This window comes from Aedes aegypti, chromosome 1, assembly GCF_002204515.2.
Source record: "Aedes aegypti strain LVP_AGWG chromosome 1, AaegL5.0 Primary Assembly, whole genome shotgun sequence".
Lineage (NCBI taxonomy): Eukaryota > Metazoa > Arthropoda > Insecta > Diptera > Culicidae > Aedes > Aedes aegypti.
The window spans coordinates 12,563,569-12,588,195 of NC_035107.1; the positions used below are offsets into that span (position 1 = coordinate 12,563,569).

The 24,627-nt window shown below is 44.5% G+C and overlaps 1 protein-coding gene across 1 annotated transcript in view; it reads right to left on the reverse strand.

Moving 5' to 3' along the window:
* The window catches only part of LOC5564251 (probable G-protein coupled receptor B0563.6), a 309,960-nt gene extending 286,940 nt beyond the window's left edge, over positions 1-23,020 (reverse strand). Inside the window, exon 1 of the mRNA XM_021838944.1 lies at positions 21,889-23,020. The gene's annotated coding sequence lies outside the window, so the exon portion shown is untranslated. The remainder of the gene's footprint in view (positions 1-21,888) is intronic.
* Between the last annotated feature and the right edge of the window lie 1,607 nt (positions 23,021-24,627).

Here is a 24,627-nt window from a genome sequence, read left to right on the forward strand (position 1 = left end):
AGCCAAGATTGATTGAAGGGAGGGTTCAGTGATCTAAGCAGTCAGTGGGTGCGAAGTGAGGTCAGCTACAGGGGAGGTGAAAGTGACAGCTGGCGAGCTGGCTAGCTGGCGAGTATGTTTTCATAATGTCGTTTCTATGGGAAAGTTAGGGATTGTTTACCACAGAAAACAAATCCTACCGATAAGTGAAAATTTTTTCCCACATTTCTGAGTACCGTTTACCTTCTTCGTGTGTTTTATAAGATGTAAAATGCAAGTGTTTTATTGATTAAAGTGAGGAAAAGCTATTAGGATGCTACATTTCTTCTATGTCTAGTAAAGCCGAACGAAACGAGATGGAGTGTGGCTGTGAAAAATGTTTGGAGGCACGTCTTGAGTTAGAACCTTCAAACCAAAACAAACTCGCCAGCTGTCCTGGTATTTCAAAATGGCGAATTCAACATTCTGACACATTGAAGTACCTCCTTTCTAGATACCTTGGTGTAAGCTAGGAATGTCAAGAAGGGGTGATTCAAAATTTATGGCATGCTAGCGTAAAAAGCTGGATAGGCTAACTTTATATCAAATGTCATACACGTTATTTCCAATGATAACTAGATGTAATATCAGCTCTAATCTGAACGTTGCATAAGTATGAATTCTTACAAGATTCACATAATTGCTGTTTGCGTTTGACGTGCAAATCTTGTTCAAATGCGTTCCAAACGCGGTAAAACAAACTAATCAAAGGACACCTACCAACTGTGATCCATATCACCGCCAACCTAGTAAAGAAAGCTAACTTTTACTTCGCTTTCTTATCACGTTTGGTGTTCCCGCATTTGATATTTGCATTTCAAACGCACTCAACAGTACAAATATGTTCAGATTCAGAATACAGTAGCGTTAAAAATCTTCTAATATAAAACAAATTTATTAACTTCCCAATGCAATGCCTTCCTTCATCACGCCAGTAATTGTATCGGAAATAATGTCAGAAATACAAATCAGCTGAAATTTCATCGAAAATTCTCCAATATTGGCGACACAAATACGCTAAAAAAAAATCTCAAATTAATGCACCAGCTATTGTTCAAAGATAAAAACAATATTACTTCAAAAAATATGAAAAGGAGTTTGATTTTAAATGGTATTGATATTACTTTGGGAATTCTGTAAATATTTCTTTCAGGTATTATGCCAGAAATGCTTTACTGACATAGATATATCAGCATACACACTAATAGCACAAACAGCCATAACACTATCAACCGTGTTAAAGTGTAGTTTGAACTGTAGAAGGAGTAACAGTCAACAGATACATTTTGTTTCTGTAAGTTCTGTTTTGACCTGTCGTATTTTTTGCTATTCTTGGCATATTCATTTGTTTTATTCATATTTTTTGTCGACGGCATAAGACGGAGCCCAGAAAAAAATCGTTAGGTCACTTATTTCCCTAGCTCATGGATCACACAATGAAACTTGGAAAAGCATAGCATAGCATAGACTGACTGTACATGTCAATGGTTGCTACTCCGTGATTGATCGGAACTGGTAAGAATTGCACTACGATCCAAATGAATAAGGGATGGGAGTTTCCGCTTACTCTCGTAGTGCAATTTTAGCAGATCTAATATTATTGATCAATAACGGCGCCGGCCAAGTCCTTACAGTCAGTTGGGATGGGGAAGGAATGTTAGGGTGTAATGATTGTTGCTTCAAGAGACCGAGAATACCTCTGCATCTCCACAATCACCACGGGAAGGGAGTTTATTAGTGAGGGAGGAAAAGATCTGGGAGTCACCTCTGGTCGATGATGCGATCCATGGACAAGGGGGAAATATACGACTTATATTTAAAGCTAGTTTTGTATTTTTGTCTCGAGAAGTTTTTGGTAGAAGCTTTAAAAAATACGTCAAAATCTATAATGTCGAACAATTCAAAAGATGTTTTTATTCATGACGAAAACTGAAAATTACATGTATATATTTTAAATTATATGAAACAGGAATAATGCCGACACTTGTAGTGACGAACTATACATAGTTTGTTTGAAAATTACATATGAGTATTACTGTGCATTTTGTCTCGATATGGTAGAAGTTTTAAAAAATACGTCAACATTCACAATGTCGAACAATTCAAAAGATAATTTTTAATAATGTCAAAAAGAGAAAAATATATGTATATTGAAATTGCATAAGAAAAAAGGCATAATGCCGACACTTATAGTGACGAACCATACAAAGTTTGTTTTAATATTACTTAAAAGTTACGCTTTCAAGAAAAAATGTATTATCACAAGCATGAAACGAACTCACCAGTTGGTAATCCATCCTCGACTGAACACAAAACTGACACTGACAGTAAAACTTCTTGGCGTCCCGAAAACAAACCGTCTTGCTTGTGCCTTCCCAAATACTTACCCACCAAGACGCTCCAAAACAGACAAAAAAATTCTTCAGCGACGAAACCACGCGCGTAACCGTGAGCAAAACCTATCTGACGACGCAAAATCGAACCGTCCTGCTTGGGATTCACGAAGCACTCTACACAATGAAACTTGGAAAAGTAGGCATTTATTTGAAAACTGCAAATATGCTGGGGGATGCGAAATGGAAATCAACATGCAGCCAGGCTGCTGTCAATCTTAAATTTTCGTAAAAATGATCTGAGTATGCCTAGAAATGTAAGGTCATGATTTCGTCACGCTAAAAAATGTTATATATTGCAATTTCAGGGAAAACTTTCCGTTTTACGGTTTAACGAAAACCAACCGCAGCTGTCACATCACTGATTTGCACTGGTAAATCAACTGTAGGCTTCAATGATACCTTGGATACCGTCTTGATGATCGTTGTTTGTTGCTATTTTTCATAGCGTTCTCTCTTTCATGCATACTATGATTGATTGGTTTGCTTCAATGATGGAATGATTTTGAAGCCTGCGGTAGAACTTTGACAGCTGCGGTAGAACTCTGCGGCTACCGCAAACCGGAAAAATTTCTTAACAACCGTAATAATTTAAATTAACTAACTCATTGGCACGGTAAATGGCTGGGCATGGCGTACCATTGGTACCTCGCGTACCTGCAGGAATAAAATAGACCCCTTTGTGCGGTCCTTAGCCTCTTGCCCAGCAACTCCTATCCCTACCTCCTCGTGGTACTGGCCGGGGTACGAGTAACCTTGGGGAAGATCGGGTAACCAACCCCCGGTGGGAACTTTGGTCGTATGCTGACAGGGAAGGGGGGGGGTTTGCTTTTGCTTTTGCCTTTGCAAACCTGGAGCGGCTCACAACAGCGTCTGTTCCCCATGTCAGGGGCGGCTGATCATCGTCCGAGTGCCAGAGAAGGACTCTAAGCTAAACTGCGCACTATGGCCCTCCGAACATTTAGGGGAATGGTCCTCCGGAAATCTGGGGGGTTGGTGTCAGGCCCTGCAAGCCAACCGTAAAAACACATCAGCACAGGAACGTCAACGAGAGAATACGGACCGGAACAATCGGCAAAGACCACAGCGACGAAAATGGACTAGCGATTGGAAACTCGGTACGTGGAACTGCAAATCTCTCAACTTCATTGGAAGTACTCGCATACTCTCCGATGTACTGAAGACCCGCGGTTTCGACATCGTAGCGCTGCAGGAGGTGTGCTGGACAGGAGCATTGGTGCGAACGTTTAGAGGTAATCATACCATCTACCAAAGCTGCGGCAACACACGTGAGCTGGGAACAGCTGTCATAGTGATGGGTGATATGCAAAGGCGCGTGATCGGGTGGTGGCCGATCAACGAAAGAATGTGCAAGTTGAGGCTCAAAGGCCGGTTCTTCAACTTCAGCATCATAAACGTGCATAGCCCTCACTCCGGAAGCACTGATAATGACAAGGACGCATTTTACGCGCAGCTCAAACGCGAGTACGACCGCTGCCCAAGCCAGGACGTCAAAATCATCATAGGAGATTTGAACGCTCAGGTTGACCAGGAGGAGGAATTCAGACCGACGATTGGAAAGTTCAGCACCCACCGGCTAACGAACGAGAACGGCCTACGACTGATAGATTTTGCCGCCTCCAAGAATATGGCCATTCGTAGCACCTATCTCCAGCACAGCCTCCCGTATCGGTACACCTGGAGATCACCTCAGCAGACAGAATCACAAATCGACCACGTTTTGATCGATGGGCGGCACTTCTCCGACATAACCGACGTCAGAACCTATCGTGGCGCTAACATTGACTCCGACCACTACCTGGTGATGGTGAAACTGCGCCCAAAACTATCCGTACGGTACCGACGCCCGCCCCGGTACAATCTCGAGCGGCTGAAACAACCGGATGTCGCCAATGCGTACGCGCAGCATCTTGAGGCAGCGTTGCCGGATGAGGGCGAGCTCGATAGGGCCCCTCTTGAGGACTGCTGGAGGACAGTCAAAGCAGCCATTAACGACGCTGCCGAAAGCATTGTCGGATATGTGGAACGGAGCTCAAGAAACGATTGGTTCGACGAGGAGTGCCAAGAGGTTTTAGAGGAGAAGAATGCAGCGCGGGCTGCAATGCTGCAGCATGGTACGCGGCAAAACGTGGAACGATACATACTGAAGCGGAAACAGCAAACCCGCCTATTCCGGGACAAAAAGCGCCGCCTGGAGGAGGTGGAATGCCAGGAGATGGAGTTGCTGTACCGTTCTCAAGAAACGCGGAAGTTCTATCAGAAGCTCAACACATCCCGCAAAGGCTTCGTGCCGCGAGCTGAGATGTGCCGGAATAAGGATGGGAGCATCTTGACGGACGGACGCGAGGTGATCGAAAGGTGGAAGCAGCACTACGATGAACACCTGAATGGCGCAGAGAACACAGGCACAGAAGGTCAGGACAACGAAGGCGATGGCTACGTCAGCACAGCGGACAGCGGAAACCAACCAGCTCCCACGATGGGGGAAGTTAAGGATGCCATTCAACAGCTCAAGAACAACAAGGCCACTGGCAAGGAGGGTATCGGAGCCGAACTCATCAAGATGGGCCCGGACAGGTTGGCTGCTTGTCTACATCGGCTGATAGTCAGAATCTGGGAAACGGAACAACTACCGGAGGAGTGGAAGCAAGGCGTTATATGCCCTATCTACAAAAAGGGCGACAAACTGGAGTGTGAAAATTATCATGCAATCACCATCCTAAACGCCGCCTATAAAGTGTTATCCCAGATTCTCTTCCGTCGTCTATCACCTATAGCAAACGAGTTAGTGGGAAGTTATCAAGCAGGTTTCATCGACGGCCGCTCGACAACGGACCAGATCTTTTCCGTGCGGCAAATCCTCCAGAAATGCCGTGAGTGCCAGGTCCCTACGCACCATTTGTTCATCGATTTCAAGGCGGCATACGATAGTATCGACCGCGTAGAGTTATGGAAAATCATGGACGAGAACAGCTTTCCCGGGAAGCTCACAAGATTGATCAGAGTAACGATGAACGGTGTGCAAAACTGCGTGAAGATCTCGGGCGAACACTCCAGTTCGTTCGAGTCTCGGCGTGGACTTCGACAGGGCGATGGACTTTCGTGCCTGTTGTTCAATATTGCGCTTGAAGGTGTTATGCGGAGAGCCGAACTTAACAGTCGAGGCACGATTTTCACGAGATCCGGACAATTTGTTTGCTTCGCGGACGACATGGATATTATTGGGAGAAAATTTGAAACGGTGGCAGATTTGTTCACCCGCCTGAAACGCGAAGCAACAAGAGTCGGGCTAATGGTGAATGCGTCGAAAACAAAGTACATGCTGGTTGGCGGAACTGAGCGCGACAGGGCCCGCCTGGAAAGCAGTGTTACGATAGACGGGGATACCTTCGAGGTGGTGGACGAGTTCGTCTACCTCGGATCCTTGTTGACGGCTGACAACAATGTTAGTCGAGAAATACGAAGGCGCATCATCAGCGGAAGTCGTGCCTACTATAGGCTCCAGAAGAAACTGCGGTCAAGAAAGATTCACCCCCGCACCAAATGTACGATGTACAAAACGCTCATAAGACCGCTAGTCCTCTACGGGCATGAGGCGTGGACTATGCTCGAGGAGGACTTGCAAGCTCTTGGGGTTTTCGAACGCCGAGTGCTAAGGACGATCTTCGGCGGCGTACAGGAGAACGGCGTGTGGCGGCGAAGGATGAACCACGAGCTCGCTCAACTCTACGGCGAACCCAGTATCGTGAAGGTAGCTAAAGCTGGAAGGATACGCTGGGCAGGGCATGTTGCAAGAATGCCGGACAACAACCCTGTAAAGATGGTGTTCGCTACGAATCCGGTTGGAATAAGAAGGCGTGGGGCGCAGCGAGCTAGGTGGATTGACCAGGTGCACCAGGACCTGGAGAGCGTGGGTCACAGTCGAGGATGGAGAGAAGCGGCCATGAACCGAGTGAATTGGCGAGGCTTTATCAAGATAATTGATGTAAAGCCAAATAATTAAAATTATCGTTGCCATATTTGAAAAAAAAAAAAGTATTTTGTGGAGATCCTAGAGGATGTGGATCCCTAATTCTAAACATCGTTTTGCTGTACTATGGAAATGCCATTCCTGACGACCTTATTCCAAAGATCGTATTTCGCTGTACATAGGTTCAAATACATTTTGAATCAGATTTGTATTTATCAGTTGTAACAAAGAACAGAACTAACTCATAAGTGACGAGAGTATCCCTCGCCAACTTTTGCGTTTATTTTAATCTTGTAACCTGAGAGAGAGAGGAGACAGCTGGCTTAGATTGCGAGCTCCCAAAAGTAAAGGGAACCTGTCACCAACTGTCACTGGAAAACCGCACATTCGAAGGGCAGAGTGTGAAAAACCGTCAAACCGTGTTTTTCGACGTTTTCACATTTTAAAATGTTAAGTACCTAAAACTATTTGTATGTTGGCAAACTCTAAGGATTTTTGTTTTATCTGAATTCCTTTTTAATAGTAAATAACATGAAGTGAATATGATTTTTACCAAATTAAGTTCATCTGGCCATTGTGTACCATTGTGTAGACAGTGAGCTGTCTACTCTGTCTCAGCTTGTAGCCAAGGATTCTATAAGTCCTAATTCACTCAACAGAATATTTATAAAAATTTATCATTTCATCCGTTACAAAAATATCATCTTCTCAGAACAGAGCACAGATTTGTTCCTGTTTGTTTGTTTGTTTGTTTCTATTTAATAATAAGGCCATTTTATTGCATCTCACGAACACATCGTGTTGGACTTTGAAGCTGCAGCATCGATCATTTAATTATTTCTCAATGGATACAAAGGTACCATCACTTTGTTACTGGATAAATTAATGTCCATGACGAGATTCACACTTTCTCCAGTATAATCCAGCATTCCATCGCTCCAACGATTGTCGTCTTCGCCTGAGGACCTCAACAGGGCCATTAGTTGTTTGCGGTTGAACTAATTTGACACATTGATAATCATAACAACCAAAGATTGTAGCAATCCATGGTTTACTATTCGTGATCAAACGTCAACCTCCTACCGCAAAATCGCTAGTGTTTGGAGGTGATTTTAACCTCCAAATTACGAAATCATCACCTCCAAGTTAGATCTAATACCCTACGTTATATCAACTATGGTTGCGCGTCGATCGTCAAAAGTTTCTCGTTAGACAGTCATGCATTGACTGTTTAACGATAAACTTGCGACGATCGACGCGCCACCATAGTTCATATAACGGAGGCTATTAGAACTAACTTGAAGGTGATGATTAGGAGGTTATTTGGCAAGTTGGAGGTTAAAATCACCTCCAAACACTAGCGATTTTGCGGTGGGATGTTGACGTTTGATCACGAATCAAATGCATCAAAATCTCCTGAAACAGGGACGAAAATACTCAATCTACCCTCGCCTACATTGATACTTGCTGGGTAGAATCTTCGTTGATTTTTATTTGTTTTTATCCTCACCTTGACAACACAACAAAGATTGGCAAAGCGCTTGCGCAAGATTGTCAGTTTCCTTTTAATCTGCTGCTACTCAACCGCTTTTTGATAATTGGAAACAAAAAATGATATTCATTCTAACCAGCTTGACTTTTTTACATTCCGCTTCGGGAAGTTGTAATTTTTGCCCGAGACACACTAAAGACGCGTCAATATAATCCATTCAGTGCATCGGATGCTTCATTACCCGTATAGCACCATATTTTTTAATTAAATTGAACCTCATTGATAATCAATTTGCTAAAACTGACACTCTTCTGCTTCTGATAATCAAAAACACCAACGACATACGAGTATCGTTGTTTGTTTTGCCCATTTACTTTTGTGCCATCTTCATTGGTACAATCATATTGGTAGTGGCTACTTTGATGGTGGCATAAATTCAGTGAATTGAGTAAAGTGAGCATGATTTTTTTCGTCCCTGTCCTGAAAAATCAAATTCATCAAGAGTTCCCTTGGTTCTTGATCATTTTGATTCAAGAAAAACTTCTGAAAATGGCCTATGAGTTTCTGCTTGTAGCTTATTTGAAACATTCTTGCTCCAAAACTGTTGATTTTAGAGGAAAACGTTGCATAAAGCAGTTGTAGTGAACCGTTTGAGAAAAAAAAACTCTGAACATAATTTCACTCGTTATCATGAAATGTTCAATAATAAGTCCAAAATGAAAATTACGCAATAACACCATGTTTAAGTGTTTTTTAATGTGCGTCAAAATATCTTGATAGGAAACAAATGTTTGGAATAAAGGTTCATGATGGAGACTTTTTTAATAAAACATGTTTTTTACAAACAACTTTTTGTCGATCTCATTTTTTTTCGGTCTAGTAAATACCTACGTTTTGTTGAGAAAATAGGGTAAAAGCACTATATTTCAACCCATGAAACCAGCATATGAGTGGAAAATATTCAAATTTGGCAGTCGAATAGAAAAACATATTATTTTTTTCATGTATAACTTCTATTTGATGATATTTCATTGCATTTTTTGTATTTTTATAAATAATTGACATTATCTTTTTGTGCTAGTTTTCGACCCACTGTTTTATTTTTCGACCCATGCATGTGCTAATTTTCGACCTGTACCAGATTGAAACAATATTATTGGTATATTGTATGAAAAAAGCTTGAAACTATTGAATATTCTTCGATTATTTTTCTTTGGAATTACATTCCAGTGGAAACAGTGTATGCTTCCCATTTCCGTAACGAACTTTATGATAAGCAGTTCAACAGTTATAATCTGACAGATCTATGGAAGGCTCCTGAATACAATAAATACTGGTTTTGTATCCCTATCACATCCTTTGAAGATATTGAATGTAAAACGTTTCGTCATTAGTCTAATAGTTTGTTTGTGGAATTGCGTGATTAAGTTGTGAACTACGATATCATATTGTCTGTTTCAAAACAAAACGGGCCGCCAACTTTCGAACAGACTGAAAAAATCGTCACCAGCAAACCAATCATAGGAGGTGCTTTGCCTTTGTGTTGGCAAGACTGATGAAACGTCAAATGCTAGAAAATAAATTAAAGAAGGCGATTTGCCATTGTGTTGGTAAGACTGGTGAAACGTCAAACTCATAGCGGTTGCTTGGCTGGCGACGATTACAAATCGTCGCGTCCGATAGGGTGCAAAATTTACAATAATTTGAGAAGAAAATAACCATCATTGTTTTACTTTTTTTTGCTCAAAATTTAAGCAATGTTCAATGTGTGTTTTTTCATTTTTGATGATTGCTGAAGATTGAATGATGGATTCTTGATCCTTATGTACAACCTGTACGACAAAGGAAAAGCGACATTCATGAACACTGATCGATTATTCTACCATTTAAACGGTTTTACGTGGATCAAACTACATTATATTCTACTGTAGCGATAGGATATAGTACAACAATGGGATATTGTCATTTAAACATGTAAAACCATTTTGTTTAAAACATTTATTTCATTTCATTATTTAATAGTTCAAGTAAAAGTCAAATTCCTCTTTTAGCTCTCGACTTTGACTGCTTTTGAGGCTTTGACTTTTATTTTATTGTTTTCTTTTTTTTTTTCGCTACAAATTTTGCTCGAATCGTTTTGCTTCAGCGCGGTCAAGTTTCTTCTTTTCGGATTCTCTCTTCAACTCCTTTCTAAGAATATTGCGATATTATTTATCTTGCTCTATCAATTCACCTGGATGGTTGTCTTTAACATAGTATTGCTTTTTAGCAGTATTAAGAAACCATTCAACTTGCTCCAACATTGAGTCACGTCTCACAAGCTATCCCCGTCGCTGACTGCCGAATATCCGCTCTTCAAATTCGGTTTCCTCCTCCATTGTGGTCGGTCCAGGACAAATAACGGACTGGTAGATATTTCTTCGCCAATCTTGAATTGAATATATGAAATTTCAGAATTCCATAATCGAGTTCTTGCAGACTACCTTGGATGCTATTTGCTGGATGTCGGCTTCTGCGTAGACTTTTCTGTACTGTTCTGGGCGCTATAATATGTTAATCCATATAATTTTGATAAAATTGAAGCAAGATCAGTATTTTTCTTACCGTTTTGGTTAAAAACCATTGAAGCAAGAAATTCAACTCCACGAACGAACAACCACCACTATGAACGATGTTTACTTTTGATGAAGAGTCGAAAACTAAAACACATCACCTGCTAAAATCATGGCATGCTTTTTCGACCGGTCGAAAATTGAAACCTGGTGTTTCAATTTTCGAACAATTTCAAACGCGTAATAACATTTATTTTCGCTCATGGATGCACAAAATTAAATACAATTTAATTAAATTGTATGAGGTTTCACGAAACTTTATCGATTAGGCATCACTTTGATCAGTTTTTATACTGATTTGAGCCTTTTTAATATGTGACGAATTTTCATCAATGGAAGAAAAAGGACTGATTCAGACACAAGAAAATCAGGACTTATCAATTTAGGATTAAAACTCCGTTATATAGATGCAATTTTTATTGGATCATGCTAGATATAACCAAGGTATATAGAAGGGAGGTCATCCAATCTGCCAGATTCTTCATTCCGGCATTTTGAAACAATAAGTGACAGCTGGCGACTTTGTTTTGGTTGGAGTTCAAGCCGCGACAAGAAGGCTCATGGACGCGCGAGAAAACTTTCACTCAACTGCTGTTACTAGCAGTAAACAACCCCTTCTTCTTCTTCTTTCTGGCGTTACGTCCCAACTGGAACAAAGCCTGCTTCTCAGATTAGTGTTTTTTATGAGCACTTCCACAGTTATTAACTGAGAGCTTTTTTTGCCGATTGACCATTTTTTGCATGTGTATATCGTGTGGCAGGTACGAAGATACTCTATGCCCTGGGAATCGAGAAAATTTCCTTTACGAAAAGATCCTCGACCAGCGGGATTCGAATCCACGACCCTCAGCATGGTCATGCTGAATAGCTGCGCGTTAACCGCTACGGCTATCAACCCCTATCAATTCCATAGAAACGGTAGATTTAAGAATAGAGTACACAAACCTGCCAGCTAACCAGCTCGCCAGCTGTCACTTCCACCTCCCCCGCAGCTAACCACACCGCGCACCCACTGATTGCTTAGATCAGTAAACCTGCCATTATAAAAACCTTGGATATAAAAGCAATGGCATATTCCAGTGATTTAAAAATGTTTGAAAATTTCAAATAGTAGTTAAAATAACGTTTGTTCTATCAATGGGTCGAAAATTAGCACTGGGTCGAAAATTAGATCCTTTACCCTAGAAATCTTGAAATAATTCTAAACTATAATTTTTATTATGATCCTTTCTCTTGAAGTAGCGAAAGTGGCTTACTAGATACTTCAAGTTTAATGCAAAAATGAATTAATTTAACAATAAAATCGGCTATTTTCATTATTTTCAGTTGACAGTTCGGGTTCGTCGCGTTTGGATCGCTTTTTTCAGCGTCGCGAGTGAAAAGTGGTGATTTTCGGAGTGCTTTTTTCAATCGAATTTCTCGACTTTCCGAACTTTCCGCATTTTCCGGAGCAAATTTCGGAGTGTCCGCGGCCAATCCGCCGGTTTCCGTAAATTTGTTCGCCGTTTTTCCGCCGAATTTTCGGTCGCAAAAGTGCCCACTCGTGTGGAGAAAGCCACAAAGGCAAGTGAGCGTGGGTATTACGCCAAGGGGCGAAGAAAGTGCCGGATCTTTTTCGGAAAATAAGTGGTGCTAGGCTACGGGGCCCAAAAAGCTTAATTAATTAGCTCTCGTTGGTGGTTCCGAAGAAGAAAGTGTTGGCCATTTTTAGGGCCCCATAAGAGCCCCTGAGTGCCAAATAGACCAGTGACAACCAAACCTCCTACCCCCCACTTTTTGTGAAGTGTTTTCCACCCCCCCCCCCCTCAAAATTTTCCCCTCCCCCTACGATTGGTAGTGCCGGTTAAGGCCGTCGTAGAACCCTCCCTCTTAAGCAACCGAGGTGTACAGAGGTGAGTTTTTTGCATAAAAACGTCAGTGCGGTGGACGTTCCACGAGTGAATCAAGTGGTTTCCCGAAAAGGCCGGTCGACTGTGTGGTCTAACCACCATAGTCCCGGCCCGCCGGCGTAATGTCGGCGAGCAGCCCTCCGCTCAACCCCGGGGACCCAGGGGGCCCCGGCGGAGGCTACCAGCGTAATCGTAAGAATGGTGAGTACACCGATCGATTGATTCCCGAGTTCCTCGACAGGGAAGGAAACGCAGGTCAGCTGCAGTTCCTTCGAATGAAGGCGAAAACTGATGCCATCCCGAACAACCCGTTCCTCCTACGCCTCTCGGTAGAAAAGCACGTTGGTGGACAAATCGCGGGCGCGTTCAAAGAGAACAAAGGTATTTCGTATGTTCTCAAAGTGCGTAGCCAGGCCCAATTCGACAAACTTCTGACCATGTCAAGGCTAGCGGACGGAACCGAGATCAGCGTGGAAGAGCATTCTAACCTCAACCAGGTCAAATGCGTTGTTTCCAATGCTGACACCATCGGCCTAGAAGAGGGATATATCGCCGAACAGCTTCGCGAGCAAAAAGTAAAAGAAGTCCGACGAATCAAAAGGAGGAACAGAAACACCAACGCTCTGGAGGAAACCCCAACCCTAATCCTCACCATCAGCGGCACCGTGGTCCCGGACCATATAGATTTTAGCTGGTCCAGATGTCGAACCCGCAATTTCTACCCGAACCCAATGCAGTGCTTCCGCTGCTGGAGCTTCGGACATACTGGAAAGCGCTGCACGGCCCCCGCTAGAGTCTGCGGAAGATGCAGCAAGGTTCACCAGGAAGATCAGGAAATGGAAACCGCAAACGAGCAAGGAACCACGAACGAACCAACGCCCAGACGAGTGTGCACCGAGCCCACATACTGCAAAGCATGCAACAGCGCACAACATGCTTTATCGAGCCGCGAGTGCCCGGCATTTAGGAAGGAGAATGCCATCCAAATCATCCGTGTGGATGATGGCCTTTCCTACCCTCAGGCGCGACGGGAATTCGAGGCGAGAGAGGCCCAAAAAGAACGCGATCAAGGTCGGAACTCCTACGCCGGAGTAGCTAGCAGCAGCAAAGACGCGGAGATAGCTGAGCTCCGAGGCACCGTGAAAAGGTTGGAGAACGAAGCTGCAAAGCGCGAACAGCGAATGGCCGATATGGAACAAGCCCTAGCATACCGACCCATCAGCGAACGGCTGGAAACAGCCAAGGACCACGGCCCGATAGAGGAGCTAATCCGGCAGGTAGCGGAATTAACCGCCACCGTGAGACAGCTCCAAGCGGACCTTAAAGAGAAGGACCAAATCATCGCAGAAATGAAGGAAAAACAGCAGGTAACCCCCCGAAACTCGATGACCACACCAACGCCAATCCCACAATCAAGCTCCCCATACACTACCGTCAGCAGCGTCGAATGTCTGCCGAATTTTGCGGACCCGACAAGAACTGCCCAGGTAGCCGAATGGGTTCGGAACAACGTAGCTGCAAAAAAGTAAAAAATGGCCAATGAGAAGAAGAGAGTTGTCCCCAAAAAACAGAGGAAGAAAAGCAACGATAAACAAACGGCACTACTACAAGACGACCAGAGCCCCCATATGAGTCACTCCCCCCTGAGCCGCATAGGCAAAGAAAGCGAGTTCCTTGCAACAAACATGGAACTGGATGATAGTGACAATTCGCTGAAGTCCGTCGGCACTGCGACTTCGTCAGCAGCTGGGTCAAAACGGATCCACTCAATCTCCAGCGCGGAATCAAGCATCAACTCAGCCGATGAAGTTCGGATCACCAGGAACAAAACTAGGCTCCCTCGTGATACCGCAGCAGACATATCAATGCAGTAACCGCCGAACAGGTCGCTCGAACAAAACATCAGCACATCACCAGAACAGTAATCACACTACCCAATCACATTCACCTCCACCTTCCCACCCGCTGATGTCCAAAACCCAGAGCTAAACGAGCGACAACAGTCAAGCTCCAACGACAGTACCAACCACACCCAAACAACATCAAGCACTGCAGAGGAGACCTCGGGCAGCCGAGGCCCCCCCAGTGCGGACACTACACCCCAACCGGAACTGGGGGACAACCCTCGGCACCCGAATGTCCTTGCTGCCGAAGACCCAGAGGACGGTCGGGAACGGTTAGGCCCCGCCGGTGCGGACGTTACACCCCAACCGGAACCAGCGGACAACCCTAGCCTTCCCCTCCGGTCTGGAAGAGGGACGGACAAGGGCGGTAACGCCTATCCCCCTGAGGACGTCGAGGGATCCAAGCCTGCAATGAACCTGCGCCGAAATCCTCCCCGGAGAAGAAACCCGCCAAACCGTTATGGCTTCAGCGACATCAACAACCCCAAACCAACTGCTACCGAATACTTATCTCCGAAGCTAAAACCACTGTCGGTCTTGGAAAGCACCAACGCTTCAGCTTACGACGCGATGGTCGCAATACGTGACGAAGCTTGCGCTCCACCAACAGCCGGCCCTTCCGGAGTATTTCGACGACCTTCACCACTTTATCCCTACCAGGATCTGTCTGGGCACCTCGGAGGTAAAACTCCGAGTGGTAAGCCCCACCCTCTCCGGCGACCTCATCGAAAAGGAACGCCACCTACTGCCGGCCCCTCCGGCCTAGCACACCATTTTGTCATCCCAGATCCCTCTCAGGATCAACTAGGGCACCTCGGACCTCAAAATCCAAGCGCAACGACAGTAAGGAAGTCGACAACGCTCTCCATTCAGTGGAATATGAACGGTTTCCTCCAAAATCGTAATGACCTGGAACTGCTGGTGCAGGAGTACCAGCCTATCATCCTGGCTTTACAGGAAATCCACCGGGTAAGCGAAACCACCATGGACAGCACCATCGGTAGAAAATACAAATGGCACAAAACGGCCGGTACTTCGCTCTACCATTCCGTGGCAATAGGAGTACTAGCCGATATCCCTGCCGTCAGGCTAAACATCACTACGGATTTACCAATCGTTGGCGTCCGGCTGGACCTGCCCATTGCTGTGTCTGCCCTGTCGGTCTACCTACCGAACGGGAAGCTTCCGAATTTGAGGGAGCGCTTGCAGGATGCCCTTGACCAAATCCCTGGCCCGATCATCATGCTCGGTGACATTAACGGCCATCACCAGTCCTGGGGTGACAAAAAGACAGATGCACGAGGATGTTGCGTAATGGACCTTGCATGCGGTAACGATCTTGTCGTCCTCAACGATGGGTCCCCCACTTTTTTTCGCGGGACAACTGAAACCGCAATCGATGTTACACTTGCCTCCTCCGAGATTGGCCACAAGTTGCTGTGGCAAGTGAAAGAGGATCCCCACAGCAGCGATCATTCGCCAATCATTGTCACCCTCACCAACTCCACCCAGCCAGAAACGACCCGGCGCCCCCGATGGCTCTTCGAGCAGGCGGATTGGGCCGGCTTCCAAGAACTTGTGGAAAAGGAACTCGACCAGTACGCATCCCCGTCAATAGAGGACATCACTGCCTCCATCATTAAGGCCGCAAGCGAGACGATTCCAAGAACTAGCCCCAATCCAGGAAGGCGAGCCCTCCACTGGTGGAACGACACCACTAAGGCGGCGGTGAAACACCGGCGGAAGAAGTTGCGAACCTTTAAAAAGATCAAGAACAAACTACCGCCTGACCATCCGAATACGGTACAAGCCAAGGAAGAATACCAGGAGGCAAGAAACGCTTGTCGGCAGACCATCCGGGAGGAAAAGGAAAAGTCGTGGACGAAGTTCCTTGACTCCATCAACGACCAACAGTCCTCCGCGGAGTTGTGGAGGAGGGTAAACTGCCTGCGAGGAAAGCGGAGAGTTAAAGGAATGTGTCTGACAGTCGACAACGTTCCCACTCGAGACCCGCAGATAATCGCCGAAGCCCTAGGCGAATATTTTCAGGAACTCTCATCTATGGGAAAGTATCCTGAAGCTTTTCGCAGAAAACACCACTGTTCCCACTCCGCCATCAGTAATTTTGAAATTGCCCCTGACTGCGGTCAACCTTTCAACACCCCTTTCCAAATGGCTGAACTTGAGTTCGCCCTCCGACGAGCTAAAGGGAAGTCCGCTGGACCAGACGAGCTGGCATACCCCCTGTTAAAAAACCTCCCTCCAAGCGGAAAGCAAGGCCTACTCCGGGCCATCAACTCCATATGGACGTCGGGGACATTACCGGCCGACTGGAGGCACAGTCTGGTGGTTCCAATACCGAAAGGCTCCGGACCAGCAAACAGCACCTCCAGCTACCGCCCAATCGCTCTGACCAGTTGCGCCTCCAAGGTGATGGAAAGAATGGCGAACCGCCGACTGGTGGAATATCTCGAGAGTAACGGCCTCCTAGACGACAGGCAGCACGCTTTCCGGTCCGGTCGTGGCACCGGAACCTTCCTGGCGGCATTAGGACAGATTCTTGATGACGCCTTATCTAAAGGAGATCATGCGGAACTAGTTTCGCTGGACCTGGCAAAAGCCTATAACCGGGCCTGGACCCCAGGAATACTAGAGAAGCTAGCCCGGTGGGGAATCACCGGAAATCTACTCCGTTACCTGAAAGGTTTTTTAACCGAGAGGACATTCCAAGTCACGGTTGGAAACAGCCGCTCCAATATACAAAGTGAGGAAACAGGAGTCCCCCAGGGCTCCGTGATTGCGGTCACTCTTTTCCTGGTAGCCATGAGCGGAGTATTTGAAGTTCTACCGGGAGGAGTCTTCCTCGTGGTATATGCGGACGACATCACCCTAGTGGTGACCGGTGCCCACCCGAAAGCGATCAGGCGAAAAGCCCAAGCAGCTGCCACAGCTGTAGGCAAATGGGCTAGCACGACAGGCTTCGAGATCTCGGCTGCCAAATCCACCAGAATCCACATCTGCGGGATCAACCACCGGCCACCTAGGAAACCGATCAAACTAAACGGAGAGACCATTCCACTGAAAAGGTCTTTGAGGATAATGGGTATCACCCTTGACCGACACCTAACCTTAAAAAACCACCTCATCGGGGTCAAACATAGCTGCAAAGACAGGTTAAACCTGCTCCGTAGCATCTCAGCAAAAAGAACTTGCAGCGACAGGGCCACCTGTGTAAGGGTCGCGGACGCGATCATCGGCAGTCGTCTACTCTACGGGATCGAGATGACTTGCCGAAACCAGGATCTGCTTACCGAAACATTAGCGCCCATACATAACAAAGCCATTAGAACCGTATCCGGCCTGCTCCCATCCACCCCCGCCGACGCAGCGTGCGCCGAAATCGGAGTTTTGCCATTCAGGCATAAAGTAGCCCTCACAATCGCTAACAGGGCAATAGGATACCTGGAGAAAACCCGGGGAAACGGGCAAGCATGCCTCCTCTCAGAGAAGGCAAACCTGGCCCTCAGTACTGCGGCCAACACCACGCTTCCCCCGGTGGCAGGCCTCCACCGGCTCGGGCCCAGAAGCTGGTCGGCCAGAGCACCCGAGGTAGACAACAGCGTTAAGAACCGGTTCAAAAGGCAGTCCCAACCGGAAAAGGTCCGGGCGTACTTCTGTGAGAGGCTAGCAAAGCGATATACCAACTGGGAGATCCGGTACACCGACGGGTCAAGGTCGGCGGGACGTGTGGGCGTAGGAGTCCATGGCAACAGACACGAGGAACAACACAGCCTCCCGACGGAATGTTCCGTCTTTTCAGCGGAGGCTGCCGCGATCTTCCAGGCACTGACAGCCCCAAGCGACGGGTCACTACTAATCGTGACAGACTCCCACAGTTCCATCACAGCAGTAGAGAACCCAAGGAATAAACATCCATTTATCCAGGGCATCCAGATGTTGCTGGACACCGCCCCATACCCGAGGGCATTAATGTGGGTTCCCGGGCATTGTGGGATCGCCGGTAACGAGCGAGCAGATGTCTTGGCTGGCATCGGGAGAAATAGCGCCCCACTAACGAAAAAAATCCCCGCTGACGACTTAAGGAACTGGGTCAAGGACGTCTTCTGGCGGACCTGGACAGATGAATGGAGGAGTAATCGGGAATTGTTCTTGAGAAAGTCCAAACCAAACACCATACCCGGCGAAGACCTATCGAGCCGACGTGAACAGATCGTCCTTTCCCGGTTGCGTACGGGTCACACCCGGGTATCCCACGACATGGCGGCAAGGGGAGCCGGATTCCGCCGTCAATGCGAGCTTTGCAACACGCAGAACACCGTGGAACACTTTTTATGCGCATGCCCTCAATATCGGGACCTACGAGAAACACACGAGATCACGGACATCCCCAGGTCGTTGGCGAACGACCCTGTAAATGAACGCCAGGTCATCAATTTTCTGAAGGAGGCTGGCCTTTTCGGCGAAATATAGTAGTAGAGAGGAAACTCTGTATTTTGAAATGTAATTATTCCTAGGGCTTAACCCTTCTGGTATAGCCAATTTCTTTTTTAAACGGAGATGAACCAGCCAAGGGCTGAAAATCTCCCTAATAAAGATAAATAATAATATTTTCATTAATTATTCACGATTCGTTATCAAGAACAATAAGCCATTTTACGAGACGTTGAAATGACGTTGTCTGACGGGCCGCTCATTGTTGTTGTTCAAAAAAAAACTAGCTTGATATATGAATGGCGCTGATCACATTTTTGTTGGTGATTACATTCACGTCTCTTCCTGGGCATGTCTCTACCCGGTTTTCATGGTTGATTTTACCAGTAGATAAAATAAATTCTTGCCCGCCTGCAGATTTTAATTTCACATGGATAGATAAAACAGCATGTTGCATAGACACCAGCGCCATTATTGAATGAGCTTCTTTCAAATAAGGTGCTTGACGAAACGTAAATAAATAGGCCCGCCAGTAAGTTTCAAAGTTGGTAAACAAACGGAAAACATATGATTCGAAACGTCCCATAAAATGGCTTATATTGGTTTTCGAGAGTACACGCTAGCCTGGGTCACGGTTATTTGAAATATTTGGATTCTCGCCCCGGTCCACTTTTTGGATTGCATTTAGGTCCCATAACAACTGTGCAAAATATCAGCTCGATCGGTGAAACTATATTTTAGCGCCTTTTTTCACAAGCTTCGGTAAACTTTTGAACCGTTTGACCGATTTTCAATTTTCTTGAACGGAATGAAAGCTAATGATTTTGACTTTCGTATAACGTGTGGCAGGTACTATGATACTCTATGCCCAGGGAAGTCAAGGAAATTTCCTTTATGAAAGGATCCTGGACCGACCGGGAATGGAATCCAGACACCTTCAGCATGGCTTTGCTTTGTAGCCGCGGACTCTAACCACTCGGCTAAGGAAGGCCCAAAAGTTATGTTTTTTTTTATTAAAAAATCTAATGCGTAGAGACCTACAGTGTGTGCCGATGAAAAATGACTGATTTTTATTTTCAAAAATATACATCTCAAAAATTAAAAAACATGCATCGCTGAAAATTTTACAGTCAACGTAAAATTTTCTGAACTTTCAAGAAAAAAATGAGAACAACAATAGCCCCTTTTGTCACGAAGCCTTCAAAACACGAAAAACGAAAATTTTTGTTTAATTTTTCCTGTAGAAAAAAAATTAAAGCTTTATATTTTTCTTGGAAAGTCAAAATCTTTAGCATTCATTCCGTCCAAGATTCCGTTGTAATTAAAAAAAATGCATAATCGCGATTTTTCTGGTCATCCTATATCGGAAATGGTCACCCTGATGAAAAAATCCAAAAACACGTGTATCCTTATTTCGGATAAGGAACAAAATAACAAATTTTCACGGAATTCGGTGACCCACTAGATCGGTTTTTCAAGGAATGGTTGTATTATTTAACGTGTACAAACCAAAACTGACAGATTTTCCAAAAGTGTCCTCAAAAATGTTGAAATCATGTTTGCCACGGTTCATATATGTATATGTGGTTCACAAGAATAGAGGTACAAAACCACGGTCCGCAGTAAAGGTTTTCTTCTCGCTGGAAGTTTCAGCGTGACGTTGTAGTAAATCAGTTCATTCTTGGTGATGGAGAATCACATTTAAGGGTCTATTTTGGCAATCGAACATATTCATGTGACTCGTCTGTAATCACTGTCGATCAAAGTAGGCATGCAAATTTCACATGTTACCCGTCGACTGCCATAGTAATCCATGTAACTGGAGTGACAACTATCGAAAAAACTCGAATGACACAGCCGCGTCGAACGAATGTTTTTCGTCGACGGTGACTCCAGTCGAGTAATTTTGATCGACTCGACTTATAAAATAGGGCCCTCAATGCAAAAATTGATTATTAAATAAAAAATAGGTCATTTCCATTGGTTAATAAAGGAAATGACCTATTTTATATTTTTTTATTCAATTTTTGCATTAATCTTTAAAAACATTGAAAATGGCTACTTTTAATGAAGTGATCATGATTATAATTGCATAATTATAAGTTTAATAATAAGTTTTATTGCAATATTTATTGTATCATCAATTAAAAAACACCCGATATTTTGAAATTTTACTTAGAAAAACTTTTTTACTAATAAAGTTGCCCTCATGAAATTTTATCCCAAACATCTGTTTCCTATTCAGATTCTATGGTGACAATTTAAAAAACACCCAAAATTAAGTTATAGTGTTAATTTCAAATTTAAGTTTTATTTCAAAAGTTTTCACAATAAAAAAAATATTATTTTCAGTTTATACTTTTTCAATGTAGTCGAAACGGTTCACTGCAACTTATTCATAAAATATTTTTAACTAAAATTAACAGAATTTTTGGCAAAAACTATTGACTATTTTCAAAAAAATTTCTTCAGACTAAATGATGGATTTGTATATGGAAAACTCTTATTCTTCGATACAGAAAACATATAAGACACACACAAATAAAATGTTATCGTGCACGCATTCTCCTTTTTTACTCATTCTGGATGGAATTTGTTACAAGTGGTATTTATAGAATTTATATTCTTTCGCTTGTCCGTTTGTTACACGGAAATAAAATGTACACCAGAAATAACATATTTGGAGTATCAAAAGTATTGCGAATATTTTATTTCATGTAATTCAAACCTGATCACTGCTGATATCCAGAGAGTTCTCGAATAACTGTAGAATTCAGCTTTTTACTCTTAATTGAAGGATCAACAAGAAGTTTAGGAAGGCATATTTAGGATTTGTGTAGTTGGTGGTTGATATGAACTGACCTTATTTCATAAAAAAAGAAAAACCAAAATGTTATGATCAATGAGATTTTCTTTTCCACATCATGATATATTACAATATATCTTACTAAAAAACGATTTTGATAACGGAAAACGTTGCCCCTCTCCGTTATTGAGTCGTTCAAAATCACCATTTTCGATATAGTAGATTGAACAAATTGCTTATTCATAGTTAATCCCGGAGCCTGAATCTCATCCCAGCTTAGATCGTTATTAACCTTTGGTACAATCATTAAAATTACAAAGTATTAACATACCAGATTTCGCTCCTCCAAAGGTCCTCTGTTCCGTACAGTTCCGGGTACGGTTACGGGCAAATGTCATTGAATCCCTTTTTGCTTTCACCCAGAACCGGTCGCAGCACTTTCTTCCGCACCGAAAATCTGCCACCAAATTACACGCCTCTTCCGTGCACACACTTTATCTCGGTAATTCAATCCTTTTTCCACTCTTAACTATCCACTCCCGTTCCCGTGATCACCAGTTTCCTGCACTTCTACACAAATTGATTCACCGTTCAAAGGACTCTTCGTTCTCTTCGTTCGTCGCTCGATACTCAAGCCTCAACTTCCGCTATCGTACTTTTGTATCGTATCCGTCTCTCGCTCGGTCGCAGTAGTCTAACCTACAGGAATCATCATCACTGCCATGCCAACCGCCCAAAGTTCGTTGCCGTTTACCAAAAAACCCGTCGTTAAACACTTTACTACTGATTATTGGACAGTACACACCTTCATTATATCCTGCCCTCAGAGAGCGGCCGATAAATTTTCATTAAGAGGATCTGACCGAGGCACACGATAAAAATTCATTAGTCTTCCCAATTCCTAGCAACCTTTGGGCACGACGAGTGCTGCTCACCTTTCACCGTGTGTGAGGTTAACTATGTACTCGAAGAAGAATATCCCAAAGACCGTTATTTCTTTCTCCACAAAGTAGTGTAATTTCAGCTGCTAAACTGTTGCTGTTTTCCACCTCCTCCCATAAAACTGTTCCGACTGGGACGGGGCGCAATTAAGCACACTTCACCTCAAAATAATCGCGTGTCGTGTTTTACGCCCATTTTAAAGGCCATCCCGATCTATCTTGCACCACGCTATCGCTGAAGCTTAAGGGTTGTGTCGTTTGGCGGATTGCTGTTTACTGAAACACACATCAACCCATATCGCGCCCAGACTAACGACAGACGTGTCACCCTTTTTCCCAAAGAAAACTCGTCAAAATTAGTTCACCGTTGCACCTTGCATTCACCACCACAAAATCCCAGCTCTTCTGTGCGCGGTTAATAATCCTTGAAGACTTTACCCAGTCAGACCTGACACCTTTTGCTGACAGACAGGTGGCACGGTAGAGCAGCTCCCGAATGTATACAACCGTCGCGTTCGAGGCACCGTTGCAGACTGATGACGGTTGCATAGTAGGCGCGTAACTTTGTACCCAGCAAACGTCATCAACCAGTGTGAACGAAGCAAGCGATGAACGAACGAACGAACGCACGAACCAACCAACCAGCCATTCAACATCTTCCCAAAGGTTCCTTTGATGGGCGAAACCCCCATCTTATCCATTCTCCACTCGTCGCCACCATCGAATTCGCTTTGGGGGTAAGCAGAAGTAAACATAACAGCATGACCGTGGAAAACATTGGAACTGATAAGGCAGACCCGAACCCGAACGGGAAAATTGGAGAGAGTAAGACGAGCCAAGAGGAACTCAGAGAGTGTGTTGAGATTAATGAGCGAACGGTGCCACGAGGTCGGGTGACTATCAATGAACTGGAAGGATGGGTGCATATTTCATCCATCGGTGGTGAGACAGCAGAGGTGCCAGACCATAAATTATCAATCATAACTCTTGCCGAATGGAACGAATCACCCAACAAAATGCCAGGAACTATTTTAACTTTAAATTTTACCGATTTAATACAAAAGTCTCAAAATTGAATGATATTAAACTTCCTTCAAGACCCTTGGAAAGCTTCCTTCTAGGAGCTTGGACAACTTTTTTCCAGAAGCTTGGAAAGCTTCCTTCCAGAAGCTTGGAAAGCTTCCTTCCAGAAGCATGGAAAGGTTCCTTCCAGAAGCTTGAAAAGCTTCCTTCCAGAAGCTTGGAAAGCTTCCTTCCAGAAGCTTGGAAAGCTTCCTTCCAGAAGCTTGGAAAGCTTCCTTCCAGAAGCTTGGAAAGCTTCCTTCCAGAAGCTTGGAAAGCTTCCTTCCAGAAGCTTGGAAAGCTTCCTTCCAGAAGCTTGGAAAGCTTCCTTCCAGAAGCTTGGAAAGCTTCCTTCCAGAAGCTTGGAAAGCTTCCTTCCAGAAGCTTGGAAAGCTTCCTTCCAGAAGCTTGGAAAGCTTCCTTCCAGAAGCTTGGAAAGCTTCCTTCCAGAAGCTTGGAAAGCTTCCTTCCAGAAGCTTGGAAAGCTTCCTTCCAGAAGCTTGGAAAGCTTCCTTCCAGAAGCTTGGAAAGCTTCCTTCCAGAAGCTTGGAAAGCTTCCTTCCAGAAGCTTGGAAAGCTTCCTTCCAGAAGCTTGGAAAGCTTCCTTCCAGAAGCTTGGAAAGCTTCCTTCCAGAAGCTTGGAAAGCTTCCTTCCAGAAGCTTGGAAAGCTTCCTTCCAGAAGCTTGGAAAGCTTCCTTCCAGAAGCTTGGAAAGCTTCCTTCCAGAAGCTTGGAAAGCTTCCTTCCAGAAGCTTGGAAAGCTTCCTTCCAGAAGCTTGGAAAGCTTCCTTCCAGAAGCTTGGAAAGCTTCCTTCCAGAAGCTTGGAAAGCTTCCTTCCAGAAGCTTGGAAAGCTTCCTTCCAGAAGCTTGGAAAGCTTCCTTCCAGAAGCTTGGAAAGCTTCCTTCCAGAAGCTTGGAAAGCTTCCTTCCAGAAGCTTGGAAAGCTTCCTTCCAGAAGCTTGGAAAGCTTCCTTCCAGAAGCTTGGAAAGCTTCCTTCCAGAAGCTTGGAAAGCTTCCTTCCAGAAGCTTGGAAAGCTTCCTTCCAGAAGCTTGGAAAGCTTCCTT